Source organism: Cherax quadricarinatus, chromosome 23, assembly GCF_038502225.1.
Source record: "Cherax quadricarinatus isolate ZL_2023a chromosome 23, ASM3850222v1, whole genome shotgun sequence".
NCBI classification, from domain to species: Eukaryota; Metazoa; Arthropoda; class Malacostraca; order Decapoda; family Parastacidae; genus Cherax; species Cherax quadricarinatus.
This window is the reverse complement of record NC_091314.1, coordinates 400,020-424,828: the sequence shown is the minus strand read 5'-3', so window position 1 is coordinate 424,828 and position 24,809 is coordinate 400,020. Positions and strand designations below refer to the sequence as shown.

Below are 24,809 nucleotides of genomic sequence, written 5' to 3'. Positions count from 1 at the left end.
ACAAATTCTGCTCTCTCTTCTTTATTTCATCTGTATCTCACCTCATATTTACATCTCCATGACTTCTGCTGTCTCCTTTGCATTTCAACTGAAATTATGGATTTAGATCATGGAAACCAATTCCAAGGATTGACATGCAAAACACAATGATGTCTGAATCCCTTCACAAAATGTCACCTTGCTCACACTCCAACAGCTCATCAGGTCCCAAAAACCATTTGCCTTCACTCATATCTAATGCTCACACATGCCTGCTGGATGTCCAAGCCCCTTGCACACAAAACCTCCTTTACCCCTTCACTCCAATCTTTCCTAATATGACCCCTACACCTCTTTCCCTCACCTACAGATTTATACACCCTCCAAGTCATCCTATTTTTTTTCTCCATCCTCTCTAAATGACCAGGCCATCTTAACAACTCCTCCTCAGCCCTCTGGATAATACTCTCCAAACTATGAATTATTTGCATAATATTTACACCACACACTACCCTCAGACACGACATCTCCACTGCCTCCAACCTCCTCCACTGCAACATTCACAACCCATGCTTCACACCCATAGAAGAGTATTGGTACCACTATACTCTCATACATTTCCCTCTTTGCCTCCATGGATAATGCTCTTTGTCTCCACAAATACCTCATCATTCATATACTCATCCACCAATAAGTCCACTCCCAAATATCTGAACACATTCACTCCCTCCAGTCTGATATCCACTCTTTCATTACCTAACTCGTTTGTTACCCTCATCTCCTTGCTCTTATCTATGTTTTCTTTCAACTTCCTTTCTTTACACTTCTTCCCAATTTCATCCTCTAACCTTTGCAACTTCTCTTCAGAATCTCCCAAAAGCACAGTGTCATCAGCAAAAAGTAACTGTATCAACTCTCATTTTGTATTAGAGTCCACATATATTAATACCCTACCATCCACTTCTTTTACAGCCTCATCTATGAACATATTAAACAACCATGGTGACACCATGCATCCTTGTCTAAGGCTTATTTTTACTGGACAGTAATCTCCCTCTCTCTTACATACCCTAACCTGAACTTCATTATCCTCATAATACACTTGCAACATCTTTCACACTACTTCAATATCAACCCTATGTTATACCTTTTCTAAATCCATGAAAGCATGAAAACTTCTCTACTTCTATCTAAATATTGTTCACTTATATGCTTCATTGTAAACAATTGGTCTGCACATCCTTTACCCTTTCTAAAGCATATGCAGTAAAATATATATACAGTGGACCCCCAATTATCGGCTGGTTTGGTTATCGGCCAACTCGGTTATCAGCGGGTTTTTTGGCGCCCGGTTATTGGCTGTTCACTCGGTTATCGGCCATTTTGGACGCGTCCATCCACCGGCTGGGGCAGCTTCCGCTTCAGTTTGGCTTTGTCTCTTGGTGGCTGAGGAAGCTTCTGCTCATACATCCAAACATTTCACTTGTTTACCATTGTTTTTAGTGGTTTTTCTTGCAGTGCAACTGTGAAGTAAGTAAAGATGGCTCCAAAGAAAGTTCCAAGTAAAGTTCCTGTGGTAACGAAAGTGAGATACACCATGGAATTTAAGCATGAAGTGATAGAAAAGTTTGAGAGTGGTATGTAGGTGGTGGAACTTGCCAGGATGTACAGCAAGAATAAATCAACAATTACATCCATCCTGGCAAAGAAAGAACAAATCAAAGATGCTAATGTTGCAAAAGGAGTAACTTTTCTAACTAAACAAAGGCCACCAATAATGGAAGAGATGGAAAAGTTATTATTGTGGATTAAGGAAAAAGAATTAGTGGGAGAGAGTGTTGTGGAGTCAATCATTTGTGAGAAAGCAAAGCAGCTGCATGAGGATCTTGCAAAGAAAATGCCTTGAACAAGTGCTGCAGCTTGTGAATTTAGGGCCAGCAAAGGATGGTTTGATAGATTTAAGAAGCGTAGTGGCATACACAGTGTTGTAAGGCATGGTGAGGCTGCAAGTTCTGACAAATGTGCAGCTGAAAAGTATGTTCACGAATTCCAGGCTGAAGGATTCGAACCCCAACAAGTGTTCAGTTGTGATAAAACAGGGCTGTTTTGGAAGAAAATGCCAAACAGGACCTACATTACCCAGGAGGAAAAGACACTGCCAGGACATAAGCCTATGAAAGACAGGTTTACTCTTTTGTTGTGTGGTAATGCTAGTGGGGATTTCAAAGTGAAGCCTTTACTTGTGTATCACTCAGAAAATCCAGAGTGTTCAAGAAAAACAGTGTCATGAAGAATAGATTGTGTGAGATGTGGAGAGCTAATCATAAGGCATGGGTCACAAGGCAGATTTTCTAAGAGTGGGTTAATGATGCGTTTGGCCAAAGTGTGAAAAAATACCTCATGGAAAAGAAATTGCCACTCAAGTGCCTCCTGGTACTGGACAATGCTCCTGCACATCCTAAAGACTTGCAAGACCAAGTGTTTAGGGACTTCAGTTTCATCACAGTGAAGTTCTTGCCTCCTAACATCACTCCTCTTCTCCAGCCCATGGACCAGCAGGTCATTTCTAACTTCAAAAAACTCTACACAAAAGCAGTGTTTCAAAAGTGCTTTGAAGTAACCTTGGACACTCAGTTGACCCTAAGACAGTTCTGGAGGAATCATTTCACTATCCTCCATTGCATAAGCCTTATAGGTAAGGCTTGGGAGGGAGTGACTTCCAGGACTTTGAACTCTGCTTGGAGAAAACTGTGGCCAGATTGCGTCCAAGAGAGGGATTTTGAAGGGTTTGAGGTTGACCCCTGACCCTGCCGACCCTGTGGACTCTATTGTGGCACTGGGAAAGTTCCTGGGGTTGGAGGTGAGTGGTGAGGATGTGAAAGAGTTGGTGGAGGACCACAGGGAAGAGCTAACCACTGAAGAGCTGCAAAAACTTCATCTCAAACAGCAACAGACTGCAGCTGAGGAACTTGCTCCAGAGGAGGAGGAAGAGGGAGTGAAGGAGGTGCCTTCTTCAGAGATTAAAGAGGTGTGTGCAATGTGGACTAGGGTGCAAGCTTTTGTAGAGGAACACCACCCTGACAAAGCTGAAACAAGCCATATCTGCAACATGTTTGGTGACAAAACCCTGTCCCACTTCAGGGAAATCTTAGAGATGCCAGAAACAGAGCACTCTGGACAGTTATTTTGTGAGACGGGTTCAGTGACTCTCAATCTAGTCCTAGTGGCAATAAAAGACAGAGAAGGGAAGTAACCCCAGAGAAGGCTTTGCTACCTAAAGTCTTTATGGAGGGGGATTCCCCTTCCAAACACTAACTCCTCCCTCTTTCCTCCTCCCTATCTTCCAGAAGCCAGCATTAGCCTTCAATAAAGGTATGTAATACTTACATAATTGTTAAAATTTTTTTTTTTTTTTTGTGAATATTTTTGTTTGGAATGGATTAATTGTATTTCCATTAATTCTTATGGGAAATATTAATTCGGTTATCAGCCATTTTGGTTATTGGCCGACCTTCTGGAACGGATTACGGCCGATAACTGGGGGTCCACTGTATACTATATATATACTGTATATAAATTATATATATACTATATGGTCCATGGAAAAGTGGAAAAGAAATCTTCCTCTGTAAGCCATGCGTGATGTAAGAGACAACTAAAATGCCAGGAGCAAGGGGCTAGTAACCCTTTCTCCTGTATAAATTACTAAATTTAAAAAGAATTTTTTTTTTATTTTTAACCCTTAAACTGGCCAAGCAGATCTACGTTCACATGCATAGTGCTCCAAAAATAGATCTACGTTTTTTTTTTACATATTTTCAAATATATAAAAAAAAAAAATAGATCAAAGTTTTTTACACGTTTTCAAATGTAAAAAAAAAAAAGATTACTTTTTTACATACTTTAAAATGTCGAAAAAAACCTAGATCTATGTTTGGACAGTTTATGGGTTAAGAAAAACTTTTGATTTTCTTCTTAGATCACCCTTCCATGGTGGGATACAGCCAATTTATTGATTTTTTTTTTCAACAAGTCGGCCATCTCCCACTGAGGCAGGGTGACCCAAAAAGAAAGAAAATCCCCAAAAAGAATATACTTTCATCATCATTCAACACTTTCACCTCACTCGTACATAATCACTGTTTTTGCAGAGGCGCCCAGATGCAACAGTTTAGAAGAATATATAAAGATATATAACATATCCCTCCAAACTGCCAATATCCCAAACTCCTCCTTTAAAGTGCAGGCATTGTGCTTCCCATTTCCAGTACTCAAGTCTGGCTATATAAAAATAACCGGTTTCCCTGAATCCCTTCACTAAATATTGCACTGCTCACACTCCAACAGCTCGTCAGATCCCAAAAACCATTCATCTCCACTCACTCCTATCTAACATGCTCATGCACACTTGCTGGAAGTCAAAGCCCCTCACCCACAAAACCTCCTTTACCCCCTGCCTCCAACCTTTTCGAGGATGACCCCTACCCTGCCTTCCTTCCCTTACAGATTTATACACTCTCCATGTCATTCTACTTTGATCCGTTCTCTCTAAATGACCAAACCACTTCAACAACCCCTCTTCAGCCCTCTGACTAATACTTTTATTAACTCCACACCTCCTAATTTCCACACTCTGAATTTTCTGCATAATATTTACACTACACATTGCCCTTAGACAAGACATCTCCACTGCCTTCAACCACCTCCTCGTTGCAGCATTTACAACCCAAGCTTAACACCCATATAAGAGACCTCGGTGGCCCGGTGGTCTGGTGGCTAAAGCTCCCGCTTCACACACGGAGGGCCCGGGTTTGATTCCCGGCGGGTGGAAATTCCGACACGTTTCCTTACACCTATTGTCCTGTTCACCTAGCAGCAAATAGGTACCTGGGTGTTAGTCGACTGGTGTGGGTCGCATCCTGGGGGACAAGATTAAGGACCCCAATGGAAATAAGTTAGACAGTCCTCGATGACGCACTGACTTTCTTGGGTTATCCTGGGTGGCTAACCCTCCGGGGTTAAAAATCCGAACAAAATCTTATCTTATCTTATCTTAAGAGAGTTGGTACCACTATACTTTCATACATTTCCTTTTTTGCCTCCATAGATAACATTTTTTGCTTCCACATATACGTACCTCAATGCACCACTCGCCTTTTTTTCTTCATCAATTCTATTGTTAACCTCATCCTTAATAAACCCATCCACTGACACATCAACTCCCAAATACAGTGAACCCTCGACCAATGGCATTAATCCATTCCAGAGAGCTAGCTGTTAGTCAAATTTGCCGTTAGTCGAATTAATTTTCCCCATAAGAAATGATGGAAATAGAATTAACCTGTTCCAGACACCCAAAAGTATTAAACAAAATAATCTTTTTTACATGAAATATACATTTCCCTACACAAAAATGAATGGGACATGCAAAATAAACAATTAAATGCTATTTATACTTTATTGTGGAGCTGTTATAAGTGATGAGATGGTAGGAGGGAAGATGATGCAGGTTTTTATTGTTTGGAAGGGGAATCCCCTTCCATGAAGACTTGAGGTACTAAGTCCTTTGGTGGGATTACCTCCCTTCTTGGTTTTTTAATGCCACTAGGACCAGCTTGAGAGTCACTGGATTCCTGTCGCACCAAAAATCTGTCCAGAGAGCTCTGTCCTTCACGTACCCTTATGATTTCCCTAAAATGGGACACAAAAGTGTCATTGTACGTGTTGCCAATATGGCTTGCAACTTCTGTGACAGGATAAAATTCATCTATAAATGCTTGCACCTTTGTAAACATTGAACACATTTCCCTAATCCTTGACGAAGTCATCTTCCTCTGTTTCTCTTCCTCCTGCCTTGAAGAACATTCCTGAGATGTGATCTGTTGCTGTTGCACCTGAAGCTCTTGCAGGTCTACAGTGGTTAGTTCTTCCTCATCGTTCTGCACCAACTCTTCCACATCCTTGCCACAAACCTCCAACCCTAAGGACTTCCCCAATGACACAATAGCTTCCACTACTTTCATAGGCTCCTGAGGGTTAGCCCCAAACCTTTCAAAATCCCTCTCTTGTACACATTGTGGCCACAGTTTCCTCCAAGCAGAGTTTAAAGTCGTGGTAGTCACTCCCTCCCAAGCCTTACCTATAAGGTTTATGCAACTGAGGATGTCGAAGTGATCTTTCCAAAACTCTCTTAGGGTCAACTGAGTGTCTGAGGTCACTTCAAAGCACTTTTGAAACACTGCCTTTGTGTAGAGTTTTTTGAAGTTTGAAATGACCTGCTGGTCCATGGGCTAGAGGAGAGGAGTTGTATTATGGGGCAAAAACTTAACTAACAAAACTAAACTCCCCTGCAATTTCCTCCTGCAAGTTGTGAGGATGAGCAGGAGCATTGTCCATTATCAGGAGGTACTTGAGTGACAATTTCTTTTCCTGGAGGAATTTTGTCACAGTGGGGCCAAACAAATCATAAAACCAGTCCAAGAAAATTCCCTAGTGACCCATGCCTTACTGTTTGATCTCCATAGCACACACAAATTACGCTTGACGATATTGTTTTTCTTGAACATTCTGGGAGTTTCAGGGTGATACACCAATAAAGGCTTCACTTTGCAATCACCACTTGCATTACTACACAACATTAATATCAGCCTGTCTTTCATAGGCTTATGTCCTGGGAGTGCCTTTTCCTCCTGAGTAATGTAGGTCCTGTTTGGCATTTTCTTCCAAAACAGGCCTGTTTTGTCACAATTAAACACTTGTTCAGGTTTTAAGTTTTCAGTCTCTATGTATTCCTTAAACTTCTGCACATATTTTTTAGCTGCTTTTTTGTCTGAACTGCCAGCCTCACCATGCCTTACCACACTGTGTATGCCACTACGATTCTTAAATCTCTCAAACCAGCCTTTGCTGGCCTTAAATTCATCAATATCATCACTATTTTGAGGCATTTTCTTAATGAGATCATCATGCAACTGCCCTACCTTTTCACAAATTATAGACTGAGAAACACTATCACCTGATAATTGTTTTTCGTTTATCCATACCAATAACAGTCTCTCTACCTCTTCAATTATTTGCAGTCTCCGTTTTGAAAACATACTTGCACCTTTCGCAACAACAGCTTCCTTGATTGCCTTTCTGTTTGCCAAGATAGTACTGATGGTTGAATGGGGTTTGTTGTATGTCCTTTCCAACTCGGACATACACACTCCACTTTCGAATTTTTCAATTATCTCTTTCTTCATTTCCATCGTAATTCTCACCCTTTTTAACACAGGCTTGGCACTAGAAGCTTTCTTGAGGCCCATGGTGGCTTATTTAGTGGTTACAAGCACTAAAAACACTGGAATAATCAAAAATATATGGCAGGTACACGTGGAAGTGACCGCAACAGCTGGTAAACAATGGCACACTGAGTCTTGGAGTGGCTGGGCCTGCTCAGGCAGCGCTTCCGCTGCTAGGACACATTCCAGACGAATGCCGTTAGACGAGCTTTTCGCCGTTGGTAGAGCCATTTTTTTTATGCCAAAGAGCGCCGTTGGATGAATTTGCCATTACTTGATGCCGCCGTTGGGCGCGGGTCCACTGTATCTAAAAACATTCACTTCTTCCATAGTCCCTCTCTCCAATGTGATATCCAATTTTTTTTTATCTAAATCATTTGATACCCTCATCACCTTACTCATATCTAGAACTGGACTGGGGACCCTCATCCTCAGAGAAGAGAATAAACATATTTCATGGAAAACTTAAGATTCTTCTCTGAACTGTTTGAATATTTCCTTCTACCACTCCCTATACTCTATGTGAACTTTATTTAAAAACAAAATACATAAACAGACATAATGGGAAGGAGAACAACATAAATGACATCTCAAGAGCCTACATCTCAAATACTTCATCCAGTTTCCCAGTAGTGGGCTGTGTGCCCAGAATGCTACAGGCATTTTCCCTCTGAATTGCAACACTGAGTCTTTGAAAGAGGAAGCTGGCTGCTCTGGAGTCCTTGGTTTGTGACGAGTGTTTCACCTAACTCTTCCAGGAATTTTAGAGCACACTTTCCCCATGTTCCAAGAGTTTCTGACCCTACTGGGACGAAGTTATAGCATGGTGGCAGCCCTCTGCATTTGTTGATCTTCTGGGTCTCCCTGAAACTGGAGGTCCTACCCCCTTCGGCTTCAGAGTATGGCAAGTAGGTGTCAGCCAGCATAGAGGCACAGGTGTATTCTCATGCAATCTGCTTATCATCCTTCCAGGGTAGCACGGTGACACCATCGGGACACTTTTGGCTTTCAGGCATCTGTACCTGCGGTTCCCGCTCTGCCAGGGAAGGAGCTGTGGCGAGACTTTGCTTAATGATGTCGGTGACCTCCTCATGTCTGGCATACTTCCCTTCTGACATATGAGCCCATGTAGTTCAAATTGATCAGTTGAAGCTCTGCCACAAATGTGCCTATGTTTGGTGAGTGTGGGAGCAGCTAGGCGAAGAGCTACACAACCCGAATGGCCTGCAGGTCGAGCTGAGTGCCCAAGGAGGAATTAGGAACAGCTACAAGGAAATGTGAATAAGGTGCCCTCACCGCTAGGAGACGTGTTCTCCTTTTCCTGGGACTGTTTTTGCTCTCTGGGAGGTGCTGGTCTGTTTGAAGAGTCTGCAAGGGCATCCCACTGCTTGGGTGCTTCGATGAACTTTGGATCTTGAGCTCCTACAGCACCTCTCATGTGTATGGGGACAATCTCCTTTACTAGTTCACTGGAAGCTGTACACGAAGACAGAAATGCAGGTAATGCTACCTTTGTTGCCTTGTGCACCCCTATACTTCCCATTAACACTGGAAGAGTTGCTTGTTCCCATTGGTGATCTTCCAGTGACAGATTCAGTGACTTCTTAAAGATAAATCTCAGGAGTACGTCATATTCAGTTTTCCTTGAGGATTGTGTCGATGGCCTGATGACCCATCGGCACTCCCAATAGGGTGCTCTTTGATGGGGTGGCAATTGAGGGTTCAGGAAGGATTGTTCACACAGCTGTAATTATTTCCTGTGACTTCACCAGTTGTAGGTCCTCTAGCAGGGACTCTTTCATATCTGCCAGAATGCCATCATCCAGGTACCAGATATTGAGTTTACTGCACAGTCTGAAAGTGAGTTCTCTTATTGCCATGCATAAGAGAAACAGTGAGTGAGTCACTTTGCTGATCCCCTCTGATGAGGTGATTTCATGCTCACTGAATGAAAGAAATGAAGTTTTGCTGTAGCCAGCTGAAATAATGGGAAAAAACTGGGGAACTTCTCTTGAACAGCTGGCAAGACAACATCTCTTTTCACCATATTAAAGGCATTTCCAAAGTCTAGTTTGATTAGGGCCTTTGTCTTCTTGAAAGTCCCTGATGTAGGCCCTTGCTGCATGAGCTGCTGCATCACTGCCATGAGAGACCCCAAAACCCAGTTAGTGTATAGCAATATTCCAGCATAGAGAAAACAAGCAATTTGAAGAGAATAATCATGGGCCTGACATCCATAGTTTTGAAGGTTCTCAATATCCATCCTATCATTTTCTTAGCAGATGTGGAAGTAGTGAAATTTGAAAATGAGATCCTCTGACATTACAATTCCCAGGTCCTTCACATTAGTTTTTCACTTTATTGTGTGGTTGGAATTTGTTTTATATTCCGATACAGTTCACAGATGAACAAGGAGGCTTTAGAAAGGGAAGGGAATGTGTGGTCCAAGTGTTTATAGTGAAGCATAGAAGTGAACAGTATTTAGGTTAGAGTAAAGAGGTTTTTGTTACATTTATGGATTTGGAGAAGGCATATGTTAAGGTGGATAAGGGAGCAATGTGGCAGATGTTGCAAGTGTATGGAATAGGTGATAGGTTACTGAAAGTGTTTTTATCCAGTTTAGTGCTTTATTTGATTATAATAAGAGTTTGTACAAGGATAGTGAGGCTCAGCTTAGAGAATGTAGGAGAGAGGGAGATTATTTTCCAGTAAAAGTAGGCCTTAGACAAGGATGCATGATGTCACCATGGTTATTTAATATATTTATAGATGGGGTTGCAAGTGAAGTAAATGCTCAGGTGTTGAGAAGAGGTGTGGGATAAAAAGATAAAGAATCCAACACAAAGTGAGAGGTATCACAGTTGCTTTTAGTTGATGACACTGTGGTTTTGGGGGATTCTGAAGAGAAGTTGCAGAAGCTGGTGGACGAATTTGGAAGGGTATGTAAAAGAAGGAAATTGAAAATGAACAAAGGAAAGAGCAAGGTGATGATCATAACAAAATGTTTAGGTAATGAAAGATTAAATATCTGATTGGAGGGAGGGAATATGGAGGAAGCGAATGTGTTCAGATATTTGGGAGTGGACGTGTCAGCAGATGGGTCTATGAAAGATGAGGTAAACCATAGAATTGATGAGGGAAAATAAGGTGAGTGGTGCACTGAGGAGTCTGTGGAAACAAAGTACCTTATCAATGGAATCAAAGAGGGGAATGTATGAAAGTATAGTGGTACCAAAGCTATTATATGGGTGTGAAGCATGGATGGTAAATGTTGCAACAAGAAGGCTGGAGGTAGTGGCGATTCCATGTCTGAGAATAATGTGTGGTGTGAATATTATGCAAAGAATCCATAGATTGGAGATTAGGAGGTGCAGGGTTCTAAAAGTATTGTCCAGAGGGCTGAGGAGGGGTTGTTGAGATGGTTTAGATATTTAGTGAGGATGGAACAATATAGAATGATTTGAAGGGTGTAGTTTAAGGAAGGTGTTGTCCCAGGAAAGACTGGAGGGAAGGGATAAAGGAGGTTTCATGTGCAAGGGGCATTGGCTTCCAGCAAGTATGCGTAAGTGTGTTAGACAGGAAAGAGTGGAGGCAAATGGCTTTTTTGACTTGATATGCTGTTGAAGTATGAAGGGATTCAGGGAAACTGGTTAGCCAGACTTGATTCCTGGAGGTGGGAAGTACAGTGCCTCTGCTCTGAAGGATAAGTGAGGATGTTACAGTCCTGGAGGTGTGAAGTACAGTGCCTGTGCTCTGAAGGAGGGGTGGAGATATTGTGCAGTTTTTGAACTGTAGTGTCAGTACACCTCTGGCAAGACAGTTTTGGAGTGAGTGATGATGACAGTGTATTTTCTTTTTTGGGTCACCCTGCCCCGGTGGGAAATGGCCAGTGTGTTAATAAAAAAAAAATAAAAATATGCATGCATTTGTTTAACAATTTGCAAACGGTGCCAATTATTTACAAACATTATCTCATAGTCTACAGCAGGATTTGAACCTGCACACTCTGTATCAAAGTGGGAATTTTTTGTGTAACCTAATTGTGGTTGCAGGGGTTGAGTTGCAGCTCCTGGCCCTGCCACTTCACTGGTCACTACTAGGTCACTCCCTGCTCCATGAGTCTTATCATACCTCTTCCTACAGCTATGTATGGATTGCACCTCCACTATATCACTCCAGACTATTCCCCCTCAAGGGGGAATTGGATTTGTGCTCTGGTTCCCTGAATTGAGCCTGAATACCTTCCATCCCCCCCAACATGCGCTGTATAATCTTATGGGTTTAATGCTTCCCCATGATTATAATTAATTATCCAGACTATTCCACTTCCTAACAACTCTGTGACTGAAGAAATGCTTCCTAATATCCCTGTGACTCATCTGAGTCTTCAGCTTCCAACTGTGGTCCATTGTTGCTGTGTCCTATCTCTGGAACATCCTGTCTCTGTCCACCTTGTCAATTCCTCTCAGTATTTTATGTCATTATCATGTCCCCCTCTCCTGTCCTCCATTGTCGTCAGGTTGATTTCCCTTAACCCTCTACTCGTAGGACATACGCCTTATCTCCAGGATTAGTCTCGTTGCAAACTTTTGCACTTTCTCTAATTTCTTGATGTACTTGACCAGGTGTGGGTTCCAAACTGTACTGTATACTCTAGTATGGGTGTGATGTACACTGTGTACAGAGTCCTGAACATTCCTTACTGTGTCGGAATGCTATTCTTAGATTTGCTAGTCACTCATATGCTGCAGTAGTTATTTGGTTGATGCGTGCCTCAGGAGATGTTCTTGGTATTATACTCACCCCAAGATCCTTTTCCTTGAGTGAGGTCTGCAGTATCTGGTCCCCTAGACTGTACTGTCTGTGGTCTTCTTTGCCCTTCCTTGATCTTCATGACTGTGTCTGTGCACACGTGCATATGTGTGCGTGTGAGCATGCATGCACGCACGCACGCACGCATACATGCATGTGCATGCATACGTGTATGTATACCTAACATTTTTTTCTGAAAAAAACATCTTTTGGCAATTCAGCTAATTCTGCCTCAAAAAACTCACTGTACAGAGAGAGCTACGTGGTTATGTGTAACCTATCTTAGTGTATGTGAGTTACATGTAACCTATCCTAGAGTGTACATGGTTACATGTAACCTATCGTAGTGTATGTGATTATATGTAACCTATCCTAGAGTGTACATAGTTATATGTAAGATAAGATTTTGTTTGGATTTTTAACCACGCAGGGTTAGCCACCCAGGATAACCCAAGAAAGGCAGTGCATCATCAAGAACTGTCTGTCTTATTTCCATTGGGGTCCTCAATCTTGTTGCACAGGATGTGACCCACACAAGTCGACTAACACCCAGGTACTTACTTGCTGCTAGGTGAACAGGACAACAGATGTATGGAAATACGTCAAAATGTTTCTAACCCACTAGGAATCAAACCCGGGCCCTCTGTGTGAATACCTGGAAAGGGTTTCGGGGGTCAACACCCCCGTTGCCCGGTCTGTGACCAGGCCTCATGGTGAATCAGGGCCTGATCAACCAGGCTGTTGCTATTGACCGCACGCAACCCGATGTATGAACCACAGCCCGGCTGGTCAGGTACTGACTTTAGGTGCCTGTCCAGTGCCTTCTTGAAGACAGCCAAGGGTCTATTGGTAATCCCCCTTATGTATGCTGGAAGGCAGTTGAACAGTCTTGGGCCCCTGACACTTACTGTGTTGTCTCTTATCGAGCTAGTGGCACCCTTGCTTTTCATTGCGGGGATGTTGCATCATCTGCCAAGTCTTTTGCTTTTATAGGGAGTGATTTTCGTGTGCAAATTTGGTACTAATTCCTCTAGTATATTCTAAATTTATATAATCAAGTATCTCTCCCGCCTACGTTCTAGGGAGTACAGTTTGAGGAACTTCAAGCGTTCCCAGTAATTGAGGTGTTTTGTCGCAGTTATGTGTGCCGTGAAGGTTCTCTGTTCATTTTCCAGGTCAGCAATTTCACCTGCCTTGAAAGGTGTTGTTAGTGTGCAGCAATATTCCAGCCTAGATAGAACAAGTGACCTGAAGAGTGTCATCATGGGCTTCTCATCCCTAGTTCTGAAGGTTCTCATTATCAATCCTGTCCTTTTTTTAGCAGATGTGATTGAATGTTATGGTCTTTGAAGGTGAGACCCTCTGACATGATCACTCCCAGGTCTTTTACATTAGTTTTTCGCTCTATTTTGTGGTTGGAATTTGTTTTATAATCCGATATAGTTTTAATTTCCTCACGTTTTCCATATCGAAGTAATTGAAATTTCTCATCATTGAACTTCATATTGTTTTCTGCGGCCCATTTAAAGATTTGGTTGATGTCCGCCTGGAGTCTTGTGGTGTCTTTAGTGGAGGTCACTGTCATGCAAATTCGGGTGTCTGCAAAGGAAGACACGGTGCTGTGACTTACATCCCTGTTTATGTCAGATATCAAGCGAGAGCTTTGCCAGCCAGGCCAAGGGGGTCACCCCATCCTAGAGTGTACGTGGTTATATGTAACCCATCCTAGAGTGTACATGGTTATATGTAACCCATCCTAGAGTGTACATGGTTATATGTAACCCATCCTAGAGTGTACATGGTTATATGTAACCCATCCCAGAGTACTTGGTTATATGTAACCCATCCTAGAGTGTACGTGGTTATATGTAACTCATCCTAGAGTGTACATGGTTATATGTAACCCATCCTAGAGTGTACGTGGTTATATGTAACCCAACCTAGAGTGTACATGGTTATATGTAATCCATCCCAGAGTGTACTTGGTTATATGTAACCCATCCTAGAGTGTACGTGGTTATATGTAACCCATCCTAGAGTGTACATGGTTATATGTAACACATCCTAGAGTGTACATGGTTATATGTAACACATCCTAGAGTGTACATGGTTATATGTAACCCATCCTAGAGTGTACGTGGTTATATGTAACACATCCAAGAGTGTACATGATTATATGTAACCCGTCCTAGAGTGTACGTGGTTATATGTAACACATCCTAGAGTGTACGTGGTTATATGTAACACATCCTTGAGTGTACATGGTTATATGTAACACACCCTAGAGTGTACATGGTTATATGTAATCCATCCCAGAGTGTACATGGTTATATGTAATTCATCCCAGAGTGTACGTGGTTATATGTAACCCATCCTAGGGTATACGTAGTTATATATAACAATCTAGTGTACGTGGTTATATGTAATCTACCCTTGAGTGTATGTGGTTATATGTAACTTACGCTAGATTATACGTGATTATACGTAATGTACCCTAGAGTGTGAGTGGTTATTTGTGGGTATATGTGAGTTATTAAGAGTGACGTTGGGAATTAGCGAGGTGCTCTGAAGGACACACTGACACCAACATTAATGTTTGACTAATACATTTGGGCTTCAAAACTTAATACAAGAGAAAGAACCAATGAACATCACAGCACTGTTGATGGTAAAATAACAGAACTAAAGAGTACGAGTACTTTATTAACATGAAGGATCATATTTATAAAGTAAAGCACTGCATGGCAACCTCGAGCGAGTTCTACTTCACCATTACAATCACTTATAATCAGTAGTTACTTGACTGTGGAGGAGGGAGGGAGTACGTGAAGCTGCTAGAGAAATATAAGTAAGTTCATTTAGGCACTGATACATACAAGTTTAATTACCTTACATAGTGTAAATTACCTAGGATAACCCCCAAAAAGGTCACTGACATTTCCATTGGGGTCCTTGTAGTATCTTATTATCTATAATATTAATAAGTTATTTATTACCACTATATTTCTAAAAGAGTTTTGAACTTCATTCATTTATATTATTATTACCATGGTCTGGTAGGCAACGCTCTGGCTTCACACATTGAGTGTCTGGGTTCGATTCCCGGTACGGGTGGAAATATTTAAGACGTATTTCCTTAGACACCTGTTGTTCCTGTTCACTTATTCATTATGATGATGTTGGTGAGGGGCTCTTGATTTAGGAAATTGGATCTGTGCTCCAGTTCCCCGAATTAAGCCTGAATGCCTTCCACATCCCCCCCCAGGCGCTGTATAATCATCCGGGTTTAGCGCTTCCCCTTGATTATAATAATAATAATAATAATAATAATCATTATGATGAATAATGGCTCTGCTAGTTCCTATCTCTACTGTTCTGCTTTCTTCAAACTCATTTTGCTGGTTCCTTTCTGACAATATTTCGTAAACCTGTTTGAGAAACCAAAATTATAATCAGCATTATTTTTATTTAATGCGTGTTCAGCTGATTCATCAACTTTGTCATGTTTTTGGAGGCTTATATGAGAGGGAATCCACAAAAGTTTAACTTGAATCCCTCAGGCTATTTAGAACTAATAATGAAGAAATGTGGGTCACAAGTGCAGTGTGTTGGTGGATAATGGATCTGTTTATATCAGTATTCTTCAAGTTTGTGTCTTGTGGTTTAGCGCTTCTTTTTGATTATAATAATAATTCAAGTTTGTTTGCTAGTTCCTCTTTGACCATGTTTCATAAGCATCTGTTTGAGAAACCAAAAATTATATTCGCTTTATTTAATGCTGGTTCAGCTATATCATCAGCTGTGTTGTACTCTTCAAGGATCTATGTATGAAGAAACCCACAAGATAAGATTTTCTTCGGATTTTTAACCCCGGAGGGTTAGCCACTCAGGATAACCCAAGAAAGTCAGTGCGTCATCGAGGACTGTCTAACTTATTTCCATTGTGATCCTCAATCTTGTCCCCCAGGATGCGACCCACACCAGTCCACTAACACCCAGGATGCGACCCACACCAGTCCACTAACACCCAGGATGCGACCCACACCAGTCCACTAACACCCAGGATGCGACCCACACCAGTCCACTAACACCCAGGATGCGACCCACACCAGTCCACTAACACCCAGGTACCTACTTGCTGCTAGGTGAACAGGACAACAGGTGTAAGGAAACACGTCGAAATGTTTCCATCCCGCCGGGAATCGAACCCGGGGCCTCCGTGTGTGAAGCGAGAGCTTTACCCACCAGGTCACTTTTTCCGTCGATCTCCAACAAAAATTTGGTCAATATATTTTGCCCGACCCTGGAGACGGGGAGACTTAATAAAGCGTAAAGTTTAGTGGCCTTTTACAGCCTCATCCCCTCAGGAGGAGGACATGTTGCATTAGGTATTATTTAGAATTTAACCTAGGATAACCAGTTAATGTCAAGCATTGTAACTTATCATAAGGGTTTGTGTTACATAATCGTATATATTTTCATATATATACATGTTGCCTTAGCGTATACCCATAGTCATAAAAATCAAGCGTCCTCTTTAACGTACTCAAGTCGAATTTCAGTAATTTTACTGCTAACGAAAAGTTGTTCCATATATAAATTTAATGAAACTATTGGAAAGAATTAACCAAACGTACACTAATCTCGTTTAACTAAATTATGTTAATGGACCAATCATGTTTATAATTGGTCATTGTGTCCACAAAGTCCTTTTCCGGTTTCAATTATTATTTTTTAATCAAACTGATGAAGTACAAAAATGCAATTTCTGCATTTGATAGCTAAAGTAGACAATTTTTATAGAGGTTCACGTTTGCTGCTGCATACATCAATATGTGCACCTCTAATAGTTCATAACATTTCATCAATACATAATAATGGAGAGGCACTGCAGTAGGCCTATTGGCCCATACTAGGCAGGTACTCAAACCCAGCCCTTCTCACTTGTTATTTAAACAACCCAAGGTGTTAGTATCTTGTAATTATCAGCTGTTATTATCTAGTTCATTACACATATTGGCCAACATATCGAGTGTAACTTTAGTGATGTCATCACTTACTCTAGGATGGAGGTTTTTGATGTCACCTCCTGGTATCTAGAAAACTTAATCCTTCATAAACATCCACCTACAGGAAGTCCAGAGTCTTGATATCAGGGAACCATGGAATGACCATTTGAAGAATTATTATTATTATATTTATGGGGGAGCACTAAACCCGTAGGATTATACAGTGCATGTGGGGGGATGGGAGGCATTCAGGCTCAATTCAGGGAACTGGAGCATGGATCCAATTCCCTAGATCAAGAGCCCTTCACCAGCATCAAGGAACCTCCCTTGAGGGGTAACCATTTAATGAAGCCATCATGCCCTACCTATCTGCCAGGGAATTTCACTTTGTGATAATTAGGCTAATATATGCAGGAAGCTACATTTTCATGTCTTTTTACCATATTGTAATTATGTTCTAAAAGTGGAAAAGGATCTCGTGTATAAGTATTTTAACAAGTCACTGAGATTGGCTGGATATATTGCTGACATCAATGATTTTTAAAGCTTGTGACTCTAACACCTTAGTGACAGTACCAGAGGAAAAGCAATGCAAAAATAAATACAGTAAACCTTCCATTTAATGAACTTCAATTTAACAAATTTCAAACATATAGGACATAATCTACTATGTCACTTAATCTGGAAACTGACAAAGTCTGGTTGTTTTAAAATTGTCCACTGCTATTATGATCAGGGCAAAACAGTCTCATCTTTACCCAGTACAATTGTCATTACTGGCCACTTGTTCCACTTCACCTTTGGTCTGTCAAATTGAGGATTATATCAGATCATGGTTTCCTTATAAATATTTTAACAATGCTGTATCCAGTTTACCTCCAGGTAAACTCCACATAAGCATTTAGTGGACTACTGAGGAGAGAGAGAGTGGCCATTAATGATGATTGGGGTGAATAGAGATGAGATTGTTTTGGCATGGCTCAAGGCCTAGATATAAGTCATTGTCTGACTTTTTGGGTTATCCTAAGTAATCTATACATATGCTATTACGTATGAAGCTGTATAGCCCTTGTGGCTTAGTGCTTCTTTTTGATTATAATAATAATATTACGTATGAAAATCTATGTAACTGTATTTGTGTACCTGGAGTTTACCTGGAGAGAGTTCCGGGGGTCAACGCCCCCGCGGCCTGGTCTGTGACCAGGCCTCATGGTGGATCAGGGCCTGATCAACCAGGCTGTTACTGCTGGCTGCACGCAATCCAACGTACGAGCCACAGCCCGGATGGTCAGGTACCGACTTTTGGTGCTTGTCCAGTGCCTGCTTGAGGACCACCAGGGGTCTATTGGTATTCCCCCTTATGTATGCTGGGAGGCAGTTGAACAGTCTTGGGGCCCCAGACACTTATTGTGTTGTCTCTTAACGTGCTAGTGACACCCCTGCTTTTCATTGGAGGGATGTTGCATCATCTGCCGAGTCTTTTGCTTTCGTAGTGAGTGATTTTTGTGTTCAAGTTTGGTACTAGTCCCTCTAGGATTTTCCGGGTGCATATAATCATGTATCTTTCCCGCCTGCATTCCAGGGAATACAGGTTCAGGAACTTCAAGCGTTCCCAGTAATTAAGGTGTTTTATCTCTGTTATGCATGCCGTGAAGGTTCTCTGTACATTTTCTAGGTCAGCAATTTCACCTGCCTTGAAAGGTGCTGTTAGTGTGCAGCAATATTCCAGCCTAGATAGAACAAGTGACCTGAAGAGTGTCATCATGGGCTTGGCCTCCCTAGTTTTGAAGGTTCTCATTATCCATTATCATTTTTCTAGCAGATGCGATTGATACAATGTTATGGTCCTTGAAGATGAGATCCTTCGACATGATCACTCTCAGGTCTTTCACGTTAGTTTTTCGCTCTATTTTGTGGCTGGAATTTGTTTTATACTCTGATGAAGTTTTCATTTCCTCAAGTTTACCATATCGGAGTAATTGAAATTTCTCATTGTTGAACTTGTACCTGTACCTGAATAAAACTTAATTACTTATCGCTCTCACTTCACATGCTGAATGTCCGTGGTTTGATCTCTGGCAAGGGTGGAAACATTGAGTGTTTCCATACACTTGTGGTCCCATTCACCTAGCAAGCAAATAGGTACCTGGGTGTTAGTCGATTGGCATGGGTCGCATCCTGGGGGACAAGATTGAGGACTCCCTGTGGAAATAAGACAGACAGTTCCTCGATGACGCACTGCCTTTCTTGGGTTATCCTGGGTGGCGAACCCTCTGAGGTTAAAAATCTGAACAAAATCTTATCTTACAATATAACTATTGGACTTCGTTGTTACCAACTCAGTTTACCTGTATTTCCGAAGTTCATTACATCACAGTCTGTTAAATCAAGAGTTTACATTACAGGAAATGATTGTCCTTCCTTTAACATATTAGTGAGCTTAAGTTAAGTGAATAGCACTTTATTTCCACTTACGTCTTCTCCCACCAGGTTTTATCTAAATTGAAATTAATTTTGTTGGTCGTCATCCAGTTTGATATTTTATGTAGCTCACTGTTTACAGTGTTACTAAGTATTGACAGGTTTGGGTTTACCTGGAGTTTACCTGGAGAGAGTTCCGGGGGTCAATGCCCCCGCGGCCCGGTCTGTGACCAGGCCTCCTGGTGGATCAGCCTGATCAACCAGGCTGTTACTGCTGGCTGCACACAAACCAACGTACGAGCCACAGCCTGGCTGGTCAGGAACCGACTTTAGGCGCTTGTCCAGTGCCAGCTTGAAGACTGCCAGGGGTCTGTTGGTAATCCCCCTTATGTATGCTGGGAGGCAGTTGAACAGTCTCGGGCCCCTGACACTTATTGTATGGTCTCTGTCACTAGCACGTTAAGAGACCATACAATAAGTGTCAGGGGCCCCGAGACTGTTGAACTGCCTCCCAGCATACATAAGGGGGATTACCAACAGACCCCTGGCAGTCTTCAAGCTGGCACTGGACAAGCACCTAAAGTCGGTTCCTGACCAGCCGGGCTGTGGCTCGTACGTTGGTTTGCGTGCAGCCAGCAGTAACAGCCTGGTTGATCAGGCTCTGATCCACCAGGAGGCCTGGTCACAGACCGGGCCGCAGGGGCGTTGACCCCCGGAACTCTCTCCAGGTGAACTCCAGGTAAACCCAAACCTGTCAATACTTAGTAACACTGTAAACAGTGAGCTACATAAAATATCAAACTGGATGACGACCAACAAACTTACTTTCAATTTAGATAAAACCTATTTCATGCTGTTTGGAAACAGAGCATTAAATATCCAGCTAAACATCGATAAATGGTTCACCCTTTACAAGACACACTGAGGGCAAATTTCTAAGTCTCCACCTTGACTGTAATCTTAAATTTCAGACCCACATCCAGCATATAACTAAGAAATTTTCCAAAACAGTAGGTATCATTTCCAAGATACGATACTGTGCCCCAAAGGGTGCTCCTTACTTTATATCACTCTAGTATACCCTTACCTCACCACGATCAGTCACTTTAAACCTTTAATAAACCAACATAAAGCGGCAGTGCAGATGATCACGAACTCCAGCGCCAGACAACACACCCCACCACTCTTCTGAAGCTTGAACTTACCTAATACGTATATAAAATATACACACTTATTACTGTGCCTACTATATATACAGAACATTAAACTCCAATACCAACCCTCCACTCAGACTTCTTCTAGACAGCTTCAGCAGAACATATAGCCATAACACAAGGCACAGAACACTTTTTTGACATCCCTCGTGTCCGTCTCGCACTATGCAAAAATGCAATGCACATAAAGGGCCCTAAGATCTGGAACTTCTTGCCTGAAACAGCAAGAGGTCCCCTGCCCACAAATCAATTTAGGACTATACTCAAAAGTCGTCTCATCTCTCAATGACAACCATACCCACACTTTGCTAAACTCTGAGCAAATTTGAAGCAACTCTCCCAAATATTTTATTATCCCTTAACTATAAAGCCATTATTACAAATTTAAAAATGTATGTTTGTTTCGTTAATTGTACTACCTCAGATTAATAATAGAGTAAAATATTGAATATTGTTTTCTATGACTCTTCACCTGTTTAGACTTAATTAGTCTATAAGCATTAGGTTGAGTCTGCCCGAAATGCCTCGGCATGATAGTGGCTTTCTTTGTACTAATCAAATCATGAAACAATATAAGCACACATTGTAACCTTAGCAAAGAAATAAATTTTATTTTATTTTTATATTAGTGTAGACCTGAGAAACCATAACTCTGACTCTAGTCTCTTCCAACCTTTTCTTGATACTCTTGTCAATCCTGCTCCTTCTGCCAAATTCAAAGCGGAATAGTAATCTAATTCATTTCTTCCTTTCCATGATGTTCATATCCACTTCTCTGTGACAGGCTTTTCTTTTTCCATTAACTACATACCTATGTACTATGGCATATATATTCACTATAGCATATGTAGTCTTGTTTCTATGTTTCTCTCTCTCTCTCTCTCAAATAAGATTAGATACTTTATTTCAGCATGATACAATGTTTGTACAGAGGTGAATGACATTTAGGTGTGCATGCACAAAGACCCTTAATATGCAGAGCATTTCGGGCAAACTTAAGACTAACAAAATTAATAAGGCAATGACAAATTGAGTGGTTTTATGTACAGTCTCTTAGGTGGTTGTAAAAATAAATTTAGGAGTTACAATGAATACAAGAGAATTGAATATCCTATCTGTACATACTATATGGCTTTTATCGAGTTTAATTGTTTAAAGAATTACAGGTCTGGAAACAGAGAGATAAACTTAACTAAACCAGATGAATCTCACATACAGCCTGTAGACATGGCCAACAAATTTAATGTATTCTTCTCTACTGTAGGATCAAAGCTAGCAAGTAAAATTCCTTGGTCAGATACCTAGCTGAAAGACTACCTCACTGGCAGCTACCCAAATACTCAATATCTAGCTCCAACTAATTCTACTGAAGTCTCACTCATCATTAAATCATTAAAAAACAAAGCAGGAGATCTGGATAACTTACCCATTATTGCAACAATGTAGCATCCTCAACCTTCCCATCTATACTCAAGACAGCAAGGGTTACCCCGATCCTCAAAGGAGGTGATCCAGTGGACTTGAACAACTATAGACCCATATCAGACTTGCCCTTACTTTCCTAAATATTTGAAAAAATAATACACAAATGACTTTACTCCTACCTTATATCCAACAACATACTTAACCCCTGCCAGTTTGGGTTTAGACCGAAAAAAAAGTACGAATGATGCTATTATACAAATGCTTGAACTAATATAGACAGCTCTCGATAAAAATGAATATCCCCTGGGGCTCTTCATTGACCTATGAAAATCATTTGATACAGTCGACCACAATCTCCTACACCTAAAACTGAATCATTATGGCATCAGAGGACATTCCCTCAATTACCAAAAATCTTAACAACAGACACCAGCATGTATATATGCAAATGGAGTCAACTCTGCTATCCAGCCTGTAGCTGTAGGAGTACCCTAGGCCCACTCCTCTTTCTCATCTACAACAGTGATCTCCCCTGTGCAACCCAACTCCTTAAACCAGTTCTATTTTCAGAAAACACTACTTATATCATCTCCCATTTGAACCCAGCTGTACTTAGAAACACTGTAAACAACGAGCTACTAAAAATGTGTATGTACTTGGATGATGACCATCAAACTCACTCTCGACATAGATAAAACGTGCTTCATGCTGTTTGGCAACAACAGAGCCTTAAATATCCAACTTAATACATCGATAAATGGTTCCCCTATATCAAGATACACTGAGGGTAAATTTCTAGGTCTTCTCCTTGACTGTAATCTTAAATTTCATTCCCATATCCAACACATACCCAAGAAAATTTCCAAATCAGTAGGCATCCTTTCCAAGCTATGATATTATCTTGGAATACTATGTACCACATGATACTATGATACTATGTACCACAAATGACACTCCTTACCCTATACCACTCTTTTTATATATCCTTACCTCACCTATGGTATTTATGCCTGGGGATCAACCACAGCCAACCACCTTAACCCTTTGACTGTTTACGCCGTATAAATATGTCTTACACGCCACTGTTTCTGACGTATATATACTCAATAATTCTAGCGGCTTCAAATCAAGCAGGAGAAAGCTGGTAGGCCCACATGTGAGAGAATGGGTCTGTGTGGTCAGTGTGCACCACATTAAAAAAATCCTGCAGCACACAGTGCGTAATGAGAAAAAACCCGATCGTTTTTTTGGATTAAAACGCCGACTTTGAGGTGTATTTTCGTATAGTATTTATTGTTGTATTCGTGTTTTCATGGTCTTTGGTGATAAAATGGAAAACATATTACAGAAATAGAGATGATTTTCATTACTTTGACGATGAAAACGACCTTGAAACTGAGCTCAAAGTAGCGGAAATGTTCGATTTTTACCAATGTTCAGGAGTAAACAAATCACACCACACGTCCAATACACGTCAACTGGGGAGTCTAATATTCTTTCACTAGTGCACTGATATTATTTATAAAATTTTTACAATAATGCAGTAGTCTGCATAACAGTAAATTTTGTATTTTTTTGTATAAAAAAAATCAAAATAGAAAACAATAATAATATGAGGGGCCTAGAGATGTGACTAATGAACAGAGGATATGTTATTTTAGTGCCAAGAATGTCTACCTTGTTTATTCTGGGCCCTATTTTGAAATTGGCATCTTTTTTAATTTGCATGAAATTGGCCAAATTGCCAATTTCTGACCACTATATTGGGTAGTTCAAATTGGTAAATGGGCAGTTTCTTGTACTCAGCTGATAGATAAAATGGAGTTCTAAAGAAATAGTTATTAGTTTGGTCAACTGGAACAATGGAATTGGTTGAAAACAGGGCTCAAAGTCGGAGAAATCGCCGATACGCATATGTCGCCGAGACCGCTAACTTCGCGGGAGCATAATTCCATGAGTTTTCGACCAAATTTCGAATTTTTGGTGTCATTACCATCGGGAAAAGATTCTCTATCATTTCATATTTTTTTTTTTTTTTTTCAAAAATTTATCGACATAGAATGAGTTTCAGAAAGGGGCCTGCGACAGTCAAAGGGTTAAAGCTTTAATAACCCAACAAAAAGCTGCTGTGCAGATGATTACCAGCTCCTGAGCTAGACAGCCCACCCCACCACTCTTCAAAAGCCTGAACTTGCTAAATATATGAGACATACACTCATGTTATTGTGCCTACTGCATATACAGAACATTAAATTCCACTGTAAACCCTCCACTTATACTACTACTTGACAGTTACAACAGAATGCACAGTCACAGTACAAGGCATAAGGCACTCTTCAACATCCCTCATGTCAGTCTCACTATGCAAAAACGCTATGCACATAAAGGGCCCGAAGATCTGGAACTCTACCGGAACAGGTAAAGGATCCCCTGACTACTTATAAATTTAGGACTTTGCTAAAAAATCATCTTATCTCTCAATACTAACCAATTCAACCAAAACAAATGCTAATTAGCCAGTCCATGAAATATTACTGCCTGAACCATTATTTGTAATATTGTTTTTATTATGTGCAACTTCAGGATTATTATTCTTAAAAACCTCCATCTTGACTACCTCACATTAGTATTAAGATTAAATAAAATTGTAATACAGTTATCTATTA

General features: G+C 40.9%; 1 protein-coding gene across 4 annotated transcripts in view; it reads left to right on the top strand.

Annotated features, from left to right (window-relative positions):
• The first annotated feature begins 14,826 nt into the window (after window positions 1–14,826).
• LOC128685818 (mpv17-like protein) overlaps window positions 14,827–24,809 on the top strand; it is a 65,422-nt gene continuing 55,439 nt past the window's right edge. Inside the window, exons 1-2 of one of the 4 annotated variants that reach the window (XM_053772497.2) lie at window positions 14,865–14,922; window positions 24,436–24,561. The gene's annotated coding sequence lies outside the window, so the exon portion shown is untranslated. Of the gene's footprint in view, window positions 14,923–16,408; window positions 16,463–24,435; window positions 24,562–24,809 lie in introns of those variants that run through there. The other 3 variants (XM_053772499.1, XM_053772498.1, XM_053772500.2) reach the window with 3 other exon arrangements.